We start from the raw sequence: 22151 nt of genomic DNA on the forward strand, positions 1-22151 counted from the left end.
ACACATATTGTGCGCAAGCGTACGTGCACAGTCGGGGTAGAGGTTAGATCATAATTTGCAGGCAACTTGACTGGCTGAGCTCCTGTCCACAGAGCAATGACACACCATGTCTCTCCAGGCTCTCGGCTCATTCAGTTCACCTGTCTCTCTAATGGCTGTTTTTCTTTTTCCTCCCATTGGCTAAAAAGGAGATTAAAATTTAGACTTTGATAATGCTGAAAAGGTCACAAATGGAGAAAAAAATTAGACTTTTATAAAACCGCATTAGTAAAATCAGTCTACTTATAACTACTTATAACTCCAAGACTCCAAGACTAATCTGGAAAAGAAAAACAAACTGTTTTGCTACTTCTGCAAGTGAAATATTTGCAGAAAACATGCCAACACCGACAGATCAAGTGAGCAGCAGTGAAAAGGACTTGAAGTACTGAGGAACCACGTTAGTGCTGGGACATATCCCATAAGCAAAATGTTTTTTTTTTAACTAATTCTACTAAAATATGGACTTGCAAAATCATTTCATAACACCAGATGGCATATACATTTGCTGTACAAAGTCTACCAACCAGCAGCCCAGCTGGGATCACTCATTATAACCGTATAAGTAATCACCATTGATCTGGTTTTAGCTTGTGATTCTCTTCGGGAAAGTGTGTGTTTATACACATATTTATTCCATGGCCATCAGTAATGTAAACTGCATATCATTCATTTCATTTCCTATTCAACATCTGCCTACAAAAATTAAAAACCAGGCTAGGCTTCTGGCATAAAAATTAACAGATATTTTTTTCCTTCCAGCTGTAAAGCCGTTGCGCAGTTAACCTCAACGTCCTTGACAGTGAAGATTGTCATGCTGCTCCAGCCGCACTCCGGCAGTTAAACCCTGTATGCCACGTCTCTTCTCTCAGTTAAATCAGCTACAGAACAGGATCCAGCTAAGACTTAACCTTGAATATCCCCAATGTACGCACTTACCCTGGGAGAACTATTATCAGCACACTGTGCACCATTTCAGTGGGGTGAACTTCAAACTGCCTTAAAAAGCTTTATTATCTGTTTTTTGTTTGTTTTGTTTTAAAAAATTAATAATTGCATTGATTTCTTTGTTATTGCGTTTTTGTTTTTGTCTGACTGGGTCCGTGTAAATGTTTCAGTGCTCTTTTAAATAAAGATTTTATCATCTAAATGAGAATAAATGCAAATTTAAATTGAATTGTGGCAATGTTGGAGGGAGATTTAAATGGCAGCTGTCATAAAATGTTACCAAGAAGAAGCACAAGAGGACACTACAGTTAAGTCCTCTACTAACATGCATTAAAGGAAGGAAATGGCTTTTTTCATCACCTGTTTAACATAAGCCAGAGTTTTGCATTATGCAGAGCAAAAGAACAGCTTTCACAGTAAGACTCTACTCACTCATTTCCAAGATGGAGCAGCTAGTCACATACAGGCTGTATTACTTGAATATTGGATTTGCCAGAATGCACGGTAGACTAATAGCATGCATTATAATGGAGTATTCCCATGATATTGCTGTTCATTTGTTTGTGATATAGTCAGGTTGGAACCCTCCATGCAGAACCTCATCTCCCACACGTAAGTTATTACTCTAAGCGGATGCAGCCAATTTAGTCTCTGTTGTTCTCATCCCCGCGCATTTCCAGATGCATGCACTCACCCAGGCATAGTAATAAATGTCGGCTAAAGTTAAAGGTGCTATTAATTTAGAAAACTGGTATATAAATGGGGTTTTTTGGCCTTATATACCACCTAAATTTTCTACTATTTATTTTAAAGCCAGAGGCACAAATATATACAAGTACACTGACACAGTGTTCTGCATTGGAACCTTTGATGCAAATTAGAATTTATTGGCAGTTTTGATCTGTAGGAGGTATAATAGCATTAGCCCTATTCCCCAGCCTACCAGTACTTGCTGTGGTGCTGCTAGATAATGGTTGTTAAAAATGGCCCTTTTAACCAAGCAGAGGTGTTCTGTGTTTTGATAAAGGCAGCAGAGGAAAATGGAGACTGTAGTTATGTGTGTGAAATGGATTCGCCCTTTGAGCTTTGCATTATAGGGGCCTAGAGCATTTGGAAAGGCAAATATTTCCTCCGTGCCAGGGTTTTATCCTTCATTTGCCGTAATTCACATTAGCAGCAGCATCTAAGGAAGTTATTTCTTGGTGACAAATTCCTTTTTGGAAAACGTGTTCTTGCGTTTGTACATTTGTCCTCGCCCAGGTCCAATTTTAAATATGTTCCGAGGCTTCTGCCAGGATCCAGCCAGCACAGGTTCATCTCAGATCAGCGGTTTTTTGTTGTCAAATATTTTTCTGTTATGCTCCAGCCACCAACAGTTAAATTGAGGGGAAAAAAGTAAACCTGAAACACAAAAGCAGAGAAAAAACTTTGCTCTCGCTGCGTTTGGCACCAATATAGCTGTCATTTCTTTTTGTCCTTCTCCTCTGATATGTCTTCTTTTCTGTCTCTCCCACCAGTGCTCCGATGGTTTTAAACCTCAGGATAAAACCTGGTTATTCCTCTTGTCAAAAAAAAAAATAGAAAATGAATCCCCAGAAGGTGTTTTGTCACGATGAGCCAATGCCAGTCAAATTAAGTGTCCCTTTGAAAGTACAAAACGCCTGTGGTTAACAGGGCTGTTGATCAATTCAAATTTAAGTATACTGTTTTTGAACAGAACCTCTACTTGATCTTAAAATTTAACAAGCACTTTTAGCTGTTAAGTATTGTCTTGCTGAAGACGTTCGATAAATAGCTTTAAAACGTGTCTATAATTAGACAGCATGCAGAAAAATGTATACACTATAAATATATGAATACGAAGTACAGGCACACAGTGCTCAAACAGGAGGAAATGTGTTCAGAATTAAATATATGCACTGTGATAAACAGTGTTTCTGTTACCTACCAGGTCATGTTGCCTAAGTGGATATTTGTTTTGGCCTTTCTATGAAGTGGGAATGCCGACATTAAATGTCAGGGAACTAAGAAACTATTTGCTCCAGTGAATCTTCTGCTAATATACTCACGCAGCCGCTCTGCCTTTGAATGTTTCTTCCAGTCCACTGCTTTGCCTGAGGGTTTTAGGCCCTTGTGGTCCTCACGTAATTGATAAGAAGAGTAGGGGACTTTCGATTTTTTTTCCTCACCTTCCCCATTCCTGCCTCACTTCAAAGGCAGCCATTTTGCAAATGCACCCACGTACAGTAGAGTCCTGCCCCAAGCTGCACCCCTTTTTCGCTGTGTGTGTCTCTTCCACATTCCGCCAGCTCTCACCCCTTATTCGCACGCTTACCCTTTAACGCTAAACTTTGCTGTCAAACCTCTGCGGACCGCCAGAGCGCAAAGACAAATGTTTCCCATCGAAATGAGAATTGATTTTCCCAATGGCCTCTGCAATCAGCAGTTTGTACATTTTCATTTTGATAAAAAGTGGTGAGGGGCATCGCTGCAGTAATGACTGTCCCTGCGGGGAACTGAAGGGCACTCGGGAAGAAGAGGGCTGAAGTGGCAGAGAGGGGATTGGTAGTGACCACAATGTTGTTAGAAGGGTTGTGTTTGAGCCACAATCGGACTTCCTAGTGTGTGCATTTCTGACGTTCTGAAGTCCGCTACATCAGGCGTGAGCAGTATGAAAGCTTTACATTTCAAAACTCCGTAGAGAACAGTTGCTTTGTAGAAAAACAGCAAGTAACACTTGACTATTTATACATTTATCTATCCTGGTCCGGCCACTAACATGTAGATCATTGGAGAACATTAGTGAAGAGGACAAAAAAGGAACAGAGAAATCTGAAAATAATCAAAACAAAAATCATATTTGTGAGAGTTGGGATGGGAGATCAGATGGGAGATAAACTTAATAGAGATGAGTGGCAGGGTAAAGGTCACATTCTGATGTACCAAGCCGAAGGCTGGCATGATCCCCTGCCAGCAGTTAGCAATCGCTTTCACCTGACTTCCCCGTTCTTCTGGCTTCTACTTCTCTCATGCTGCCTGTCTTGTCGCCCACATCGTGACTCAAACATCTGCATTGCTGCTTTTTGATGCAGAAAAAGAAGCCCCAAACTTGATCTCAGATCACAGTTTAACCTTAGCGCGCCGCATTCGGCACAAAGTATAAAACTTCATGAATAAGTACTCTTTTATCTATAAAATCAAACCTAAAAATAACACCATTTTTAAATAACCTGGAACCGACAGTTCCGTCATATCGCCCCCTGCCTGATGCTTCTATATTTACTGTCTCTCGCCATTTAAAGAAGCATACAAAAACATCTTTTAAAGTTTATGCATGCAACATCATTACACGAATGTAATAAATCCAATGGATTGGACACTTTTATTGTCCCTCAGTGCAGCTAATTTAATTTAAAGTGCCATCTATATGCTAGTGGCAAACCTGCGCCTCCTACACATTGACGTCAGTTTAATCTGGGGAGAGGTGCAGTCAGAGGTTTGTGCCACTGCTATAGAAGGATACAGAAATGAATGATTTATCACGACTGATGCTAGACCTGCCGCTTCAGGTACTACACCCTTTTGGGAATCTGTTTCATTTTGAGGATATTATTTGCCCTCAGTTTAGTGTTGGCAATTATGCTGCACTCCAGCCTTCACTATTTCCAACTTTCCTGTTGGCTTGGAGTAAATTACATACTTTTTCCTACCATCTGCCTTTTGCGAGTATGAAGGTGTCTTTATGAATTAAATAGTGGAAATACGCATCTATCCTTAGCAGAGATGGGCAGTAACGCGTTACTGTAATCCGATTACTTTTTTCAAGTAACGAGTAAAGTAAGGGATTACTATTGCAAAAACGGTAATTAGATTACCGTTACTTTCCCGTAGGAACGCTGCGTTACTGCGTTACTAAAACCGTGATTTTTTGCTAGAATGTCTCATGACAGTGACGTAAGCGAGTGCAGATCAACAATGGATCATATATCGAGTGCAGGAGAGAGTATGAGCGTGCAGCGTTTAAAGCGTGGAAGTACTGACCTTACTTTGAGTTTGATTCCATAAAAAGTGACAAAAACATTAGTGTCCGTTGTGCGTGGGAAGAAAACTTCTTTTTACAGCGAAAAAAACCCCCTAAACTTCCAAGCAAGCACGTAATGGGAAACTCACAGAGAAACTCGCGGATTCTTCCACTGACTGCTGTGGCACACCTGCATCAGGGTAAACCTCCACCTACCCTACTCCTGCTTTACAGGTGAAAATAGAGCAAAAGGACCGCTAGTCTTTGACTTTATTTATTTTCTGCTGTGTTTTACTTGCATCTATTTGAAAGACTGAGTGTAAACACAAAAGAATATATATTTTATGTGCTGTAATGTGCAGAAAATAGGTTTAAATATTAAACAAATTTCTTCCAGTCAGAGAATGTTGCATATAATTTAATTTTTGCTTGATGCATAAAGTTAAAAGATTAAAACTAATAAAACAAGTTTTAAAAAGAGACTTTTCCATTTGATTACATTTTGTATGATGGATTATGCAGAGAAAGTAGAATTGGGCAGAAAGATCTATCGCTTTATCACCTATTCAGGTTGTAAATCATGTTTTTAAAAAGTAAAACTAACTAAATAATTAATTACTTTTGAAAATAAGTAATCAGTAAAGTTACGAGATTACTTTTTGGGGGAAGTAATCAGTAATTAGTTACTGATTACTTTTTTCAAGTAACTTGACCAACATTGATCCTTAGTCAGATAAAGTCACACATATAAATGTAATTCAACAGAAATTAAAAATATATAGATGGTAAATGGACTGGTTCTTATATAGTACTTTTCTACTCTCCTGGAATACTCTATAAACACCCATTTACACAAGCACTATTATCTATACGGTGAGTGCTTTCTAACTATCATTCAAACACATTCATTTGGGGTTAGTATCTTGCCCAAGGATATTTGTCATGCAAACTGGGGGAGCCAGGGATCGAACCACCAACCCGCCAACCAGCAGTTGACCCGCTTTACCTCCTGAGCTACAACCACCCCATTGGGTGCAGCCTTCCAATAGCTCTCATTTAAGTTACAGGCATGCATCAAAACTAGGCAGTGTGTTCTGCAAAAGCACACTAACAAAACCAAAGTCAGGTAGATGAAGATACATGATATGCATTGTTATCACTTTTTCTGGACAATCTCAGTGTTGAAGCATTCACACTTTCCTCTAGGTCCCTGATTCCAATGAACTACGTTGCAATGACTTGAGGTCAGAAAGTATAAATTTAAAATTTCAAGGCAGGGATTGCTTAGACAGCGATGGAGTACATGTGTTGGAAGTGTGTAGGTGTCTGTGTGTGTCTCTCTTAGCGCTTTTGAAAAGTGAGAGTTGGGGATCTGCTACCTCTTAGCCTTTTTATCCCTTGACATTTCCTTCACACTGGCCCAGTTTTGCTTTTTCTCCTTAATATGATCGCAGAAAGAGACACTGACAGAAAGGTTCAATGTTCTCCTTTTCCTGCTGTATTACCAGCTTAATTCCCCCACTCTCACTACAAAATGAGCTCCTTTATGGCCTTTGTAATTCTAAGCTCTACCCAGATCTATCACACTTGGAAAAATAGTGAGGACTCACCCCTGTGGCTTAATGCGGTGTATATCTTTTGGTAGGTTGGACTGCTTAGACTAATTGAAGCTCAGCATGGTGCTTGATAAACAAGCTGTTCCCACTACCGCATGCAACTAATAGAATCTCCTCAGTGGAATTAATAATGGCACAATAATTTAGTCCACGTGTGTCACTTCGAAAGGAATTAGGTGAGGGAGATAAGAGTTGCGAAAAGAAGATAAATTCTAAACATAATAATTGCATTAATATTAAACTGTATCTATTATTATTGTGGATGCATCATTAATGGCACCTTCACTGAAAGCATTAGTCTAATGTAAGACTTTACACGAAGGATGTCTGTTTGTTTGTTTCATGTTCAAAGCATGATGGGATGATTTCACACACGATGGTTTTGTTTAGCTGTGTGTTTCCCCTTTAAGAACTGCTGTTTGCAGTCATAATGTAGCTTTAAGTGGCTGCTGTCAAGTAGCTAGTTGGTTACAGACTGCCAAGTGCCACTTCACAGATTATTCAGTGTCTGCAGTAGAGTTGCCCTGTAGCAAAGTGCAGGATAAGAGTAAAACACAATAAAAACCTGTAGCAAATGGATACATCTTTTCTCAGGCTGGCAGCGAGCGTGTTTGCCGGGTTATTGTGAATATGCTGTCATTGAAAGACCGAAGGCTGTCATTCACATTTGATTGAAGCTGACATTTTGTTGACATTCACCCTGTCGCCCTTTCTTGATACGCGAATCAAGCCTGCTTTGCTTGTCGGACGGCTTCCATTAGTTGGGCGTTTAGGTGTATTAGAGCAGCTCCCTGGTGGATTACAGTGTTGATCGTCTGTCAGTCTCTTGCACTCTAATGCCAGCCTTCGAAGATTTCTCCTCTTTGTCTTTGTTTATCATTTGCTCGCTGATTGAAAGCCTTGATTGGAGACTCCGCAAGATTCATCTGTAAGCAGTCACCGAGAACCTCAAGTATGCGACTGCCTATTCCAATCTTTATTCTACATGATCGTATGTGAGATTGGATTTAAATGGGTGTTACCTGTGCGCGTTATTTCAAGTCAAACTGATTAATAGCTAATTTTACCCAAAGGATGTCGGCAGCAGGGCAGCACAGTGATATCCAAAGATATGCATGGGGGTCAAGTTAATGTGTCATTCTGGGTCTGATTGTGATAGTATATTTCTCAAACAGAAATATATACACAGCCGGGACCATAAATTTCCCTTTATCCCTGCGACAGGCCAGCGACCTGACCCGGTGTTCCCTGCCTCTCACCCTTTGGCAGCTGGGGTAGGGTCCACCCTGCACGCAGCAGTAATTCTTCAACACTCTGCTAACTGGTATAGCAGGAAACAAATGTAAAGGGCAGATTTATGTTACTGCTATAATACAGTGTTGGCAGCTAGCCATTACATTTGCACCAGTAACCGATTCGGCAATGCTAGACAAGATATGTGATGTCCATCACAGCTGGCGTGGAGGCCCAGCAGTGTTTCAACAGTATTTTTAAAAATCCAATGTTTCAATCTAATGTTTCATCCATCAGACCTCACTGAGAATACGACTGCTGTATCTGTAGCACAGACTGCCAATTAGATCAAAGTTTATTCCTCAATGTAATGTAAAGGATACTTCACTATGAAGCAACAGATGCTTGAGAAATTCAGCTTTCGTCTGATTCTGGTACAGAAATAGTTCCTTTTACTTGTTTTACCTCTCTTTCAGGAGCTATATTTACAATTAGACACAATAATTCAAGGATATTTATAGCAGCTCATCATGACTATGAGTATGAAGAAGAGCAAGGAACAAATGCACTGCAATGACCCAATTTGTTTGAAGATGGAAATTAATTCAGTCTTAAGCAATTCTGGTTGAGTGACAGGCCTGCGGAGAGGCCTTGATTTCCCCACAGTGCATTCACTCCCGTCTTTAAGCTAACCTCATACATAAAAAGACCACCAGTTAGGAGTTAGTCAGGGCTTCCCACCGTCCTGGATTATGGTTCCATAATTGAGTGTAGTGGAGGTCACTGCACTTACTCTGTCTCTGCAGGGGGGGATTTTATTTGGAAACGGTCTTGCCAACAGAAGGTGATGACTTGCTAATAGCTGCCAGCTACAGGCAAAATTGCCTGTCAATGAAGGTAATTGGGCACATAAGCCATTTTTGTGCACTGTCACATTTATACAAAAAGTAAAAATGGCGTTGAAGTTCGCCTGACACGATGGGTGATGGAATAGCTCCCAGCCAGAGATGAATTTAAGCTGTTATTTTAGCCGCTTCACCATTTTCCACTGAATATCTTCTCTGCAGTAGTCGTTGATAACGCTTTAATAGCAAATTGCACACATTTCATAGTAATAGTTGATGCTTTTCAGTTCATGGATTGGTGCAATGCACGGCAATGTATTCAACTCTTGCAGTGTCTTCAGCACACCTGTATTTCCCCAGTTTATCTACATATTTGTTCTCCTTTCTGACTTAGTTAAATTAGAAGGGTTAGCTGTCACCTGGATTCTCATATTTCTGTTTCACTCACAGCTCTTTCCGCATTCAGTTTCTGCTTATGAACTCGCACGTCTGTTACCCACTGGTGACACCAATCACTAGGTCTAGCAATCACAGAGTGAGGCTACTGAGGGGAAGCCGAGAATAGCAGCACGATCAATAGGCAAGCACTGAAATTCAGGAGGCGGAAGGAAATGCATAGCAAATGTAACTTAGCTTTGGAGTGCCACGAGACACAGAAGCAGAAAAGCAGCGGTATTTGAGCTCCTCCATACATTATTACACAGGTGTATACTGTAGACAAAAAACAGCACACTGAAGTTTTTGCCAAAGGTAAGAACAAGTGTTGGCTTAACACTGACTGGGAGTGAATACATTTTCATAACAGAATTTCTAAATCAAAAGCAAGCGAGACTTCCACTTTAGACCTGAAGGGAGTCTGGGCCCTTGTAAGAAGGAGGAAAGAGAGGGACTCTTCCCTTAAGCTGTACTTTACCTCCATAGCTCCCATAAACCAGGAATGTTCCAGCATACAAAAAATGAAATTGATTTACAAATGGGGAAAACTGTAAAACCGGTAGCTCTCAGCTGTGTATAAGTGTGTACATAAAATCTAGTGGGCGCCTGGCCAGAGAGTTCGAAGGTGCATAAAAGCGCATTGTTGAGCTGAGCTGTTGAGAGTCCAGTCACCTCCCTCACTGTCCTCACCTCCTGCCCCTATGTTCTACTTCTATATCTCACCTCTTGTGTCTCCAATTTTGCTGTTCTCTCACTTTAAACTGGCAGCTACTTTTATTTACCTTTTTTTCCCTTGTTTTTTGCACGACTGTGTCAGCTCCTGATTGAAGCCTTCAATTTTTTAGCCAATTGCAACACGGTTCTGGCCAAAGTCTCCCTTCAACTACTGCCACTGACTCAACTCTGACGCTGCCTGGTGAATTATTCACGAGTGACCTCTCTCTTCCCCTTGGGTAGAGACCTGCAGAGCTGCTTTTCTTCTAAACTTGATTATTTTACGCTTTAAGGTGGCAAACAAAGCTGTAGCTAATGCACTCGCCATTGCACATTCATTCAGTTTGAGCTCCCACTGGGGATTTATGTTTCTTTCATTAGCCCAGCCTAGCAAACACAAAGCTTAAACTTATGGCATTAAAATAATTCATGAGGTCGCCTAGATGGAGCTTCGAGTGTGGTTACCAGGCAGTAACGCACGTTAGCCGGTGTCGTAAGGCTGATTGCTCAAAGGGGAGACAAAGCCAAAACATAAACGATCCAAAAAATAGCATGAAAAGGATATTTCACACAGAGCTTTATAAAAGCACTACCTGGAGATTAGAAATAAAGGCAAAGTTCTCTGTAACCTCTGCGGGGGATGGCTACCACAGGAGGCTTTGTCTGTAATGTCTGCTTATTATTTAAAGCCAAATCAGTCCTGGTGTAGAGACAATATCAGCAGCACTTTTAAGTAGCAGTACGTAGGTGACATGGTGGTCGATGTTCACTGAGGGCTGATATAGAGATGTGTGGTGTCTGGATTTACCATTAAAGTCAATAACCAGCATGACATACTGCACAGTGCAACCTTTGTATTGCAAACCAAAGAGGCAGGCTTTTCACTTTCCCTTGGGCTCGACCGCTGTGCCTGTTATGCTGAAGAAACACAAGTACACAAACACTCGCGCAGTCAGACGTGGACGACTGCATCCACCCACCACGTAGTGTGCTCAGTTTTTCGCTCTCTGTAGCGCATAGAACAGGCCCACGCATTTCTACTATGGCTCGCTATAACATCAGTTTTACTTTTGAAGATGAGTTATAGCCACAGTGCAGAATGCATCCATTCTATTTAATTAAATAACACAGTAAAAGAGTTAACAAGGACTCGCGTCGCAGCTGAAGCTGTGTAAAAAGTCTTTAGTTGTCACAGTATATTTCCTGGTCTTGCAAATTACTGTGTAGACAGATGATCTTTTAATGTTTGGATTAACTTGGATTAAGCTAAGCTTTGCTGTTGTACTGGAGCCACACAGTTAAACAGGTACTTTTTTTTTATATTAATTCATTTATCTTTTTTTATTTTGATAAAATTGAGGTGAAGTTAGGATTTAGTTTCGCACACCTGCAGATTCAGCCACCATGTTTATCTCAGGATTTGGCAGCAAAACAAATTCTGTCCAAGGTGTCTTCCTTATTAGAAAAATACGCCTACCAACAGGCCCGTCTGGTATTGATGTATGTGTGTGTTTATAGCTGAACTCTATGCGATTGTGCAGGATGTGCTTTGTATTCTAATCCAGAAATATAATTTATGGGCGCAGCCTTTGACCTACTTAGAAGGGAAACTTGCAAAGGAAGCTACAATAACGCAAAACCTCATCCAGCCAGTTCCAAAATCTTTCTCCATTAACTCCACCTGTGTTTAGTGAACTGTTCATTATGCAGCTCCTATTTTTCTCACTAGACACCAATCAAAACACTTGGGTAGCACTGATTTTCTGGCCACCACAGCTGTCCACTGGCATCACCAGTATTGACTGGGTTATTAGCTTCCCCTGACTGATGCCGTCACGGCTGTAAATGATTATTGGATTGCTGTAGAGACAAATGATGCAGTGTAGCCACAGCTGCATGCGTAGGTTCTATTGACATCCAAACATTGGAAAACAAGGTAAAAGGAAAAGGTGAAAGAGTGTATCCAGTAGTAGTAGCAGTTTGTCAGTGTCTAAATGTGTGTTTTTCATTGCCCTAGAAACCCCTAAAATGCAGCGAATCCTGATCAAATGTGAGGTTGTATATTAATAGATTTGTGGCATGTCTGGTAATAAAAAAGAAGATACTTGCCTTTTTGTCATTTTTATTTCTCTTTAAAGACCTTCTGTCCTCTGCTCATAAGGACATTGTGGTTCCCCAAGGCAAAGACTTCCGTGTCTGTCAGTGCGTTAAATGGAAGTGGAGATGGAGAAGAGAGCACTCGGTAATTTGGCTGAGGTCATCCTGTTGTTGTCCACAGTGTAGGTACACGGCAGATGGGCTCAGCCCCTTGGTGAAATTAGCCAAGCAGTTGTCCTTGGTGACATCGACTGTCTTTCACTGACTCGGGCCTCTTTTTTTTGGCTTGTAGTGTACAGTAGAGTACTGTCAAAGGCAAGTAAGACAGGAAAAGCACATATCAATGCCTTTCATTACATTTCTTTGGCTTTTTCTTCTTTTTCAGTCCTTTAGGCTAGGCTTGTCTTTTGGGTTTAAATATTTAGCGTGCAACATTTTACACAATTAGTTATTGTGCCCAGAACTGACATAGCAGAAATCAGTTGTAGTTCTGATTAGGCCATCAGCAGTTCCTTTATCCTTAGATCACTAATAAATTAGGACTCTTAGTGTCTGCTCTTTGTCCATCTCAAAAACTCTTCATTCAATCCACTGCAAAAGGAATTCGTTTTGGGTGCAATAACATGTGCCTGTGTGTCTGATTACCACTAAATTAACAGTAAGGTTTTTTTTGTTATTGTAAACGATGTGTTCCTTTGTATGCTCAACATCCACTCCAGTCTCCACTTAAAGTGGTTTTGTGGCACCCTGACAACGCTTCAGTACTTACACCTCTGTTTCTTGGAGAAGGCAGCCGTTATTCACTTTACGATAAGAGGCTTGTAGTCGGGAAAGCATCTGAAGTGGTTGAACAACAAATGTTTTTGATGAAGCAAATATATACATCAAAATGAAGAATAAAAAAGACATTGAATTTAAATGTAACAATTCATTCTACTGTGTCTTTTTGTATATAAGATCTGCAAAAATGCAGTGTACTTTTTCCTTTCGTGATCCCACTCTCCAGTCTGCAGCCTACCTCCTTTGGTTTCCTTAAGCGCTCTGCCCACTTCATCTCCTCTACCATGTCCTTCAGGGGAGGTGGGGGCACTGAAAGCAGAAATAGCCACTCATGCATCACTACAGTCAAACAGCCTTGTTCGTGCCTCATCTCTCACTCCATCACCCTTTTGTCTTTTAAACAAAGGGCCAGTGTAAACCCTTGGAGAGTACTGCATTGACCCACCACCTTACACCGTGTTCTGCTTTCCCGTGGTTAATTTTCAGCTCTTTTATGGTAAAATGTGACGATAGCAGAAGAGCTTGTATGTAACTGAAAGAGAGACTCAAGGTGTGAAAGACGTAGTCTGAATTGTCCAAGGATCTTCTCTTTGCAGTTTTTAGTTTTCTCTTTCAGTTTCTCTTTCTGCTTTTCAATCATGGTAACATGTTCTCCAGGGTCACGTGAAATAAGAGAACACAGATTTTAGACACCTGCACATTGACATGGTTAAAGTTTTGAATGTCTGCTAATCTTCAGGCTGGATCTGTTTCAGTCCAAATTTACACCAGTGCCAGTTTTTTACATTTTGCAGGTTTTTGCATGTAATTAGGGTTTGACTCACTTAGCACTGCAGCTAATTACATTATCAGTAACATGAAGTTCTTTCCAGTTAATGCTGCCACCACATTGGATTAGCTACTCAGTGAGCGTCCGGCTCCAGTTGAAGTTTAATGACCACACAGCTGCAACTCTAGGCTAGCCTTTATTTAGTGCTAGAAAATACTAACATTATAATGATTTATTGCTGGCGGGGTCTTTGTTTCACAAGAGCTTTACTTTGTTTTACTAATTCACTGCAGGACATTTGCATACTTTTGTGATAGGATGCATAATTTGAATTACTCATCCCCACTACAGCTTGTCTATGTGTATATTTGCACAATGGACAATGGAGCCCTGCAGACTCACAAAACACACTAAAGCATAAGATAATATTGTTTCTTGTTTTAATTTGGCCTTTAAAAGTATGTAAGCAAGGTGCACACAGTCTTCCTCTCCGCCTAGTAGATGAGTAACATGTTGCAAATGGTTACAGTAGCCAGCACGCAGCACTTTGCTGTTTTCTGTTAAGTTAAATTATATTTTGCACTCTTAATAACTTCAGTTTGGGGCTTGCAGCACTGAACATTACTGATTGCTCTAGAATTGTTATACTACAGGCATTTTTAAAAACTTGTAACCACAAACAATTTGTTCTCTGTTTTTGCTCGCTGACTATAATCAGAACTGAATAACCAGTACAAAAGGGGCTAATTTGCTTAATCTTCCATGAACTTTAGCACTGCAGAAATGCAACTCGCAGTGTGCTGGAGGAAGTTTTACTGCAAGAAATGAGCCTGAAATTCATTGGATATTAAAAGTCCTGAAGTTTTTTTGTCAGAAAAGTACCCATTAAATATATATTTGACTGCTGCATGTGCAACAATTATTATCCAAGGTTATCCCCACAGCATATACATTTAGTTTTCCAGCCTATAATAACTGAATTGTCTTTGAGATTAAGTTTTTTGGGTGTAGCTTCTGCCTCTGTCCTGCCAGCCGCCATGCTTTAGCTGTAACTGCTGAGTGCGAGAGCAGAGAGGCAAGTCCTGTGCATTGAGATTGATAAGGTGCTGCATTAGAGCAGACAGACTACTGATTGCAGACAGTAGTGATCAGGCGTGTCAGAAACTCAGCGCAAATACCCACGTACACACATTCTAGCACACATTCACCTTGTAGGAAATGCATACGCAAAAACACAATGTGTCGCTCTCTTACTAAGGCCCACTGACACAAAGCAATAAAACTCCTCTGAAGTGACAGATGAGGATGTGCGTTTCTTTCTCTGTTTCTTGAAGGCAACTCTTTGTCCAGCTTAGCTTTCGGTGTGCTTGGGTAAATATCTAATATCTAATATTAGAATAGTTTATCTAATATTAGACAAGCATAAGCTTAAGAAAATACAAAATGCAAGAACTCTACATTGCTGTGGAGGAGTTTTGCCCTCTCTTAGTGTTTCCATCATGACACTACTTATTCTACTGGGGGTGTGATGGTGTGAATTGCTGTTAGTTTTTGCTGTTAAACTTTAGTTCAAGTTCAACTTTTTTCTCATCAGTCCACATAATATTTTCCCAAAAGACTCATGATGTTTTGGTAAATGTGAGACGAGCCTGTGTTTTATTTTTGGTCAGCAGTGGTTCTCTTCTTGGATCTCTCCCATGGATGCCAGTCACTTTCCTATTGTGGAATCATGAACACTGAGCTTAACTGACTACTGCAGTTCTTAAATGATGTTTTGGATTTTTTTGTGGTCTGATTAGTTGTCAAACGTGCCCTTAGAGTCATGTTAGTAGGCTGGCTACTCCTGGAAGGTTCACCACTGTTCCAGGCTCTCTCTTTTAATGGATAATGGATTTCATTTTGGTTCACTGATGTCCCAAAGCCATAGAAATGGATTTGTAACCCTTCCCAGACTGATAAATGTCAATGACTTTGTTTCTTATTTTGTCAGACAGAGTCTATTTAAGTAATTCCTTGATTCAACAGATCTGGCAGTAATCTAGCCTGGGAAAGGCTTGAGAAAATTAAACTCAGCTTTCCAAAAATTGTGGTTAATCATAGTAAATTCATGATTTGGGTGAGCAATTACTTTTTTTGGATAGGGCCAGGTAGATATGAGTAGGATTTTTCCCTTAAAGAGAGAATCGTCATTTAAAACTACATTTTTGTATTTAATTTTGCTATGTTGTCCTAATATTAACATTTTCTTGATGAACTGAAACATGTAAGTTTGACTACTTCATACACCAAATTATAGATCCACACACACAGTATGAAGTGAAGGATTGAAGATATTGTAAGAGCTAGTCAGTGAGACGTTTTTGTATGAGAAAAAATCGAGCTCCTTATATTTAATAACTCTAAACTTCTGTTTTATCATTGAATTCTGACAGTGAGAAACTCATGTCTCTGTGGGTCTTGTGCATACTGAAAAATGAGAAAGATAAATTCTTTCTTCATACCTTAACATGAGGATTTCTCATGTTAATTCAAGGTTTCTTGAATTACACCATTTGTCTGCCATACTGCGTTTTAACTGCAGTAAAAGTAAGTAAATATACCATTACACTGAAGCTAATTAGTCAGTAGAGTGACAAAAGTGTCTAAGATCAACAGCACTTGTTTCTTTGTCACTCTGACTTCAATGACAATCCTGTCGTTAAGTCCTGACGTCACCTAGCCGTGTCTGGGCCTAAACTCCGCTGCAGGTCCATTTATCAAACTATCACTGTGGCATTACTGAGAGTTGAAAAACTGTCTAAAGTCTTTCATCTTTAATAAAATGATCAGCGTTCTGCTCTACCAGGTGTAACAATTGAGTTTAACATCCAGGCATCCATGAAAACGGAATTTATGACATTTAACGGAGTTAGAAGTTAGCAGGAAGTTAGCTCGCTAGCTTCTATCTAAATACAATATAGCATGTCCTGACTGCGGGGTTTTGGAAACAAATTCAAACGTACAGCTCTGTTATCACTTCCAACATAAATGAAGACAGAAAACAGCAGTGACGTTTGTAGGGTTACTGAAGTTTGGCTAGCTGGTATATAATGATGTGCTACGTGACCGCTAGTGACACAGCTATGTTAGCATAATATAAACAAGCTAACTTTTTTTCCACTCGATAAAAGTTAACGTGAGTGTTCTCGGTGGTCAGGAACAAATGTAATCGCATGGCAGGATGCTGTAAAAGGACCAAACTTCAGCCAGGAGAACAACTGAGATAATCCATCCACAATACGAGGTTAGTCATTCATATACTGCTGCATGGGCTGGGCTGTAGTTACATCCTAAGGTTTTAAAAACTGAGCTTAAATAAATGATTAGCGGTAATAAAAGCCGAGGGAGGTCAACAGTGATCACTGACTGTTTAGGAGCTTTTTGAGATTAAATAGAAGAAAATACAAAACATTAAACATGTTAACAACACAAAAGCCATATTAAACGCAGACTACTTTAGGCCCGGAAGTAGGATTCGTCACGTCATCACTTAACGACCGGATTGAAATACAGCATAAGTATAGAGGTCTGTAAAATCAGCAAACTGTCAGTTACACTGCACAATCTGTCTAAAGTGTTCTTACTTTAGCTACAGCTGCTTTGTAGCAGCAGAATATCTGGGTGCACTGAACAGAGTTAGGGTGAGCTCTGCTACTTCAGTGTTTCGCTTCTAATTTGAAAGGAAAATAAGCTATATCATCTAAGTTTAATACCTCCCCTCTGTCTAGATAGTCAGAGCAAACGTATTCATCAAACCACACAAGCATACAGTATTTATGGGTAATATGATGCTGATGTATTCTCAAGAAGAACTCGAGTTTGTTTCAAGACATGAAAACCTCCACAATATGTTCATCACCCTTCAGTAAGGCTGTGATTTGACTTCTGCACTGTGTGCATGTGCTCTCCATCTCCAGCCTCAAATGCAGCCACAATAACAGCCCAGGCCTAATAATGATTCCTAATAGGGAAGCAGTAATTGGAAGATGGCAACTTCATTAGTGACTGACAGCAGCAGGTGATAAGACAGGGGAATACTGTGTAGTCAGTGATGCTAGAAACTCATTATCTGCAATGCATGTCCCACTCCTTAATTATTTGAGAGGATCTTCACACTCTTCACAGTCCCTCTCTCTTTGACTGCATATTTTTAAGTAGTTCCTTTAAAGAGAGATATTTGGGGTGCTTCTGTTATCTGTGTTTGGGAGGTGGATGGCCTTGGGATGAAAGTGATGAAACGGAAGAGGAGCTGTAATGAGAATCTCCGCGCTTCGGCCTTTGATGCAAAGCAGATGCAGCTAACCGTACTTTTTTTTTTTTTTACGGGTTAGCCTCACTGCAGACTGCCGCAGTTGTTTGATTTTTAATATAGCCGACATTACTCACCAACGTTTTTCATTAGCAGCTTATCATTGCTACCCAAATACAATATGTCACCAACAATGCACAAGTTTAGCTTTAGTACGCAGCCAAAAGTATTCCTCCTATTCCCCCTGACAGCGTGGTTCATTAAAATAAACAATCTTGCAGAACCACAGAGCTTCCATGATTCTTTTCCATTACAGGACAAAAGAGAAAGGAGGGAGGAAAAATCAGGTAATCCTATTTATCACATGTTTGATTTCTGGGTAGAGCCCTGGATGAGTGTTAAATTGCCGTGTAATTGCAGTACTTATCATTTTATGTTGTCCACACCTTTAACATAATAGCAATGTGGATGAAGCAGCAATGCGCAAAGGCAAAGAGGCTAACCATATTGTGCATTTCCGTGCACACTGCTATGTGATTTGATTTCTGTACAGTAGTTTTCTCTCATCAGTCACATGATTGGCCACCAATAGGAAGGTGGCGGACAATTGAAGGAGACAGCGGAGATGGAGGGAGAGGCGAAGAGTGAGAAATGGAGAGAGCACTTGAACTCTTGAGTGGCATTGTCGATGCTAATGCACTGCTCAGAATCAGAGCGAGGGAGTGGGGGAGGAAAAAGAAAATTGAAATAGTAAAAGTGATTGTAGGAAACATGGGCGTCTGCCAGGCTAATGACACTGAATAGACGAGATCATAGTGATTGAGAGAAGAGATAAGATTAGCTCGTATTATCTGCACTGGCATTAAGATCAGAGGGAGAAAAGAAACTGAGAACAAGGAAGCTCATGCTCAGTGCACGTAGAGCTGCTAGTTCTTTTAGCAGTTTTAGAAGAAGCTCTTTAAATACAGGCATCTCCAAGGCCATACACATACCTATAAAAATACTGACATTGCTTCCACTCCTCCATGTTTAATTGAAAATGACTCAGATGCTTTTGTGTAGATGCTGTTGGGATACTAGAAAGAGCCAATGATCTGTTGCTACATACAGCTGCTATACCTACACTCTTGTGTAGGTAATCAGGTAATCCTGATTACCTACACTCTTGTGTAGGTATAGCCTACAAACCTTTGTCCCTTTCCTGATTTCTTGATACTATTTTTTTGCATATTTTTTGCATATTTGCATATTTGCATATTTTAATATTAGAAAAAAGATGACCCGAGTAAGTAGTAAATACAGTTTTTTAAGTGATGATTTCATTTAATATACTTAAATCCTACTGAAATTCTTTAGTAGCATGTACGTGGGTCTTTAGCATCCTTGAAAAGTCTCCAGCGTGACTGAATTTAAAACAAGGAAGGTGATGTGAAAAACTCAATGCCAGTTACTTTTTTCACATAGGGCCAAATTTGAATAGCTCTTTCCCTTAATAAATAAAACCATCATTTAAAAGCTGCATTTCGTATTTACTTGAGTCATGTAATCATATTCGTGATGCAAATATAGAAGAAATCAGGAGAGGAGGGAAAAACACGTTCACAACCCTATATATCACTCAGGATTCAAAAATTATTATAGTATTATAGTGAAAACACATATTTGTACCTGGGGCTGAATAGCACAGTGTGACGACACATACACAGAGCCCAGGTACTAATTGGTGGATGTTTTAGAGGGAGTTTCCAGCATCTTGTGGCCATCTGTGGTCGTGAAAAGACTAACAATGTTGTGTTTACTGCCAAGACCAAAACAGCGGCAGTGCTGCAGCCAAAGAACTGTCACATTCTGATTGGAATTCAAATGGATCACTCTCGCTGGGATCAATACTGCATGATAATGATGTTGTGACATTCGGAGAGGAGATGTACACGTGGATGTGTGTTACAGCCCTCATAGGCTGTCAGTGTAATGGAAAGTCCTTACATCTATTTGAAAATTGTAATCACATGACCCCCACCCCCTACCACTTTTCTCTCCAATTGCTCCTGGTAAAGCGAGATTTCTTTCACTAATTTATTAGTCATCTAGGTGGTCTAATTTACGCACTGTAAATTTTGCCTCAGCATTCACCACCAGGGAAACTTTGATGTAGAATATTAACCAATTTCCTTTAACTGGATAAAGTTTAAAAATAGAGAGAGAGAGAAGATGGTGACAGTGAATCCACTCAGAGCAAGATGTTCCCAACATTTCTCATCTTTTTTGAACAAATCAGGGTTTGGCAGTAGGTTGTAAGAGGAGAAGGTCAGCAGTTTCTGGAGACTGCAGTAATAGTACTATAACATGTTCCGGTCTCAGGTTTCTGAACACTATAATGTGAAACTTTGAAACCAAATTAAAAGCTGTTATATCATGTGAGAGCTTTAAAATCTCTTGAGAAGAACTTTGTGATTTCCTTTTTTTTTGCTTCCTAAATTGAATTATTTTGCTTCCCATAGCTTTTTAGCTCCCTCATTGTTGGCTACCTGACCATCAAACTCCACTGGTCTTTCCATGCTGAATTACTTTCAGTTGCAAACCGGCTTTATGAGCAGCATCAACAATCTATCAAAGACCTTGAAGACAGCTTGAGTGCCACTGATCTCTTCACCCTGAAGAATGTGCATATATAACCTCTATACGTCACTGGAGGATGCTTCATCATGAGATGGATGAAACACAGTGGCAAACTCTGTCTGAATTAGAGATCCTAAATATTTGTGAGGGTGCTTGCCCTGCTGATTAATGGCTTCATAAAATGTCCAGAGCTATTTTTCATCTTTTGGCAGCCTTTCAGCTGCAGAGTCCTGGCCGACAGATCTGCTTAGAGCTCTGAGAAACAATGAAACTTGAATCTGATTTGTGCTTGTTTGTTTTTGCATTGATACGTTTATATCTGCATCCTCTACATCATGTGATTAGTGTCAAGAGGGGCCGTCTGGTTTACCAGACTATTTCTGTTCATCTTCCTGCTCTGTCTGTCAATATTTTTTGCTCATCCCTGCCTCCTAATCTCTCCTCTCTCCACATGCTTCCTTGTTTTTCCGCTCATCCTGTCTGTCCAGCTCCTAAAAGAGTTGGCTGCATTGTAGTGAAACTATTAATTACCTTGTCATCCCTCAACTTTTGGCAGTGACAGGTTTTAGACCAGCTCTCTGAGGAGGTGGGCGGACACCGGCGCTAAATTAAAAAGCCTGGAGAGCTTGTCATATCCTGTCACTGGTATATTTAATGAAAAGCTGAATGTATGTGTGCGTGTCTGTGTGTGTTTAGTCTGGTGTAAAGCAGACAGACGTGCAGAGTTACAAACAGATGGGCTGAAGAAGAGACTCACACACACACACCAACGAAGCAAGAAAAGGAAAAAGCTGGTGGAAATATGGGCAGAGGTCTGGAGACAACAAAACGAGGCCAAAACACACAGTTTAACCATCATTTAGGGCGCTTAAGAACAGCAGCCCCTAACATGCATAATGATATATCAACATATAATGTTGCATTTAAACCTACAGTAAAGACTGATGTGCTCAGTCAAAGTGACATATTTGGGCTACAGTCCAAAGTGCTAAATTATGACTTAATGCCATCAGTCTTTGTTAGCAGGCTTGTTTAGCAAGTTGCATCTACAAACTGTAAACATGCAAGCTCACTGATAACTATACTTGATTCCCGTGCTAATTAGCATGCTATTAGAATTTAACCTGGAGTGCAAATGCCTTGGACAGGCTGTACATTTCAACAGACCATATTATAAAAGGAAGAAACACTGCAAACATTTTGAGATCTAGTTCAGGTAACACCTAGCAGACTGCCATCTCTGTATTAAGAGGGAAATTAGCAAGATGGCTTTTTAACACAGGAATTGACTCACCAGTTTTAAGTGGCCAATGAAAGAATTGCACTTTTTGGCACTTTGTCTTTTTCTTTTTATCGGTTCAGGTTCGCAGTCGAACCCTGATTCTCCAATATCTGCTTTTTTTTCAAGTCCATGAGGTTGGTGCCTGACTCAGCCTCATACAACTTCCTCTTTTGCCATTCATGTCAATGAACATGTTACAACAACCCTCAAGGAGAGCAGCCTTGATGGCTGAAGTTGCTAACGTTGGGCACCTTATGTGTTTTAAGTAATACGTCATGTTTTTAGTCAAGTAATGATGCACCAAACTCTCTCATTGCCAGCATGTCAAATATGTGATGTGGGGCTTGTTCATGTCGAGATTGTGTTTTTACAATATTACATGTAGTCATTTTCAGAGTCATTTTCTAACATTTGGTCAACTATCACTGTTGTTTTATATTTAGGGTATTATATAGGTTACTATAA

At 40.1% G+C, this 22151-nt stretch overlaps 1 protein-coding gene and 3 long non-coding RNA genes across 4 annotated transcripts in view; 3 read left to right on the forward strand and 1 right to left on the reverse strand.

The window, feature by feature from the left end:
- nrxn2b (neurexin 2b) overlaps positions 1-22151 on the forward strand; it is a 728828-nt gene that overhangs the window by 541783 nt on the left and 164894 nt on the right.
- LOC146523309 (uncharacterized) overlaps positions 1-22151 on the reverse strand; it is a 431764-nt gene that overhangs the window by 64942 nt on the left and 344671 nt on the right. The gene's annotated exons all lie outside the window — the stretch shown is intronic.
- The window catches only part of LOC146523310 (uncharacterized), an 86164-nt gene that overhangs the window by 36509 nt on the left and 27504 nt on the right, over positions 1-22151 (forward strand). The gene's annotated exons all lie outside the window — the stretch shown is intronic.
- Positions 142-22151, forward strand: part of LOC146523312 (uncharacterized) — a 29644-nt gene continuing 7634 nt past the window's right edge. Inside the window, exons 1-2 of the long non-coding RNA XR_014871247.1 lie at positions 142-18914; positions 18965-22100. This is a non-coding gene — a long non-coding RNA (uncharacterized LOC146523312). The remainder of the gene's footprint in view (positions 18915-18964; positions 22101-22151) is intronic.

Source organism: Neolamprologus multifasciatus, chromosome 3 (assembly GCF_963576455.1).
Source record: "Neolamprologus multifasciatus chromosome 3, fNeoMul1.2, whole genome shotgun sequence".
Taxonomy (NCBI): domain Eukaryota; kingdom Metazoa; phylum Chordata; class Actinopteri; order Cichliformes; family Cichlidae; genus Neolamprologus; species Neolamprologus multifasciatus.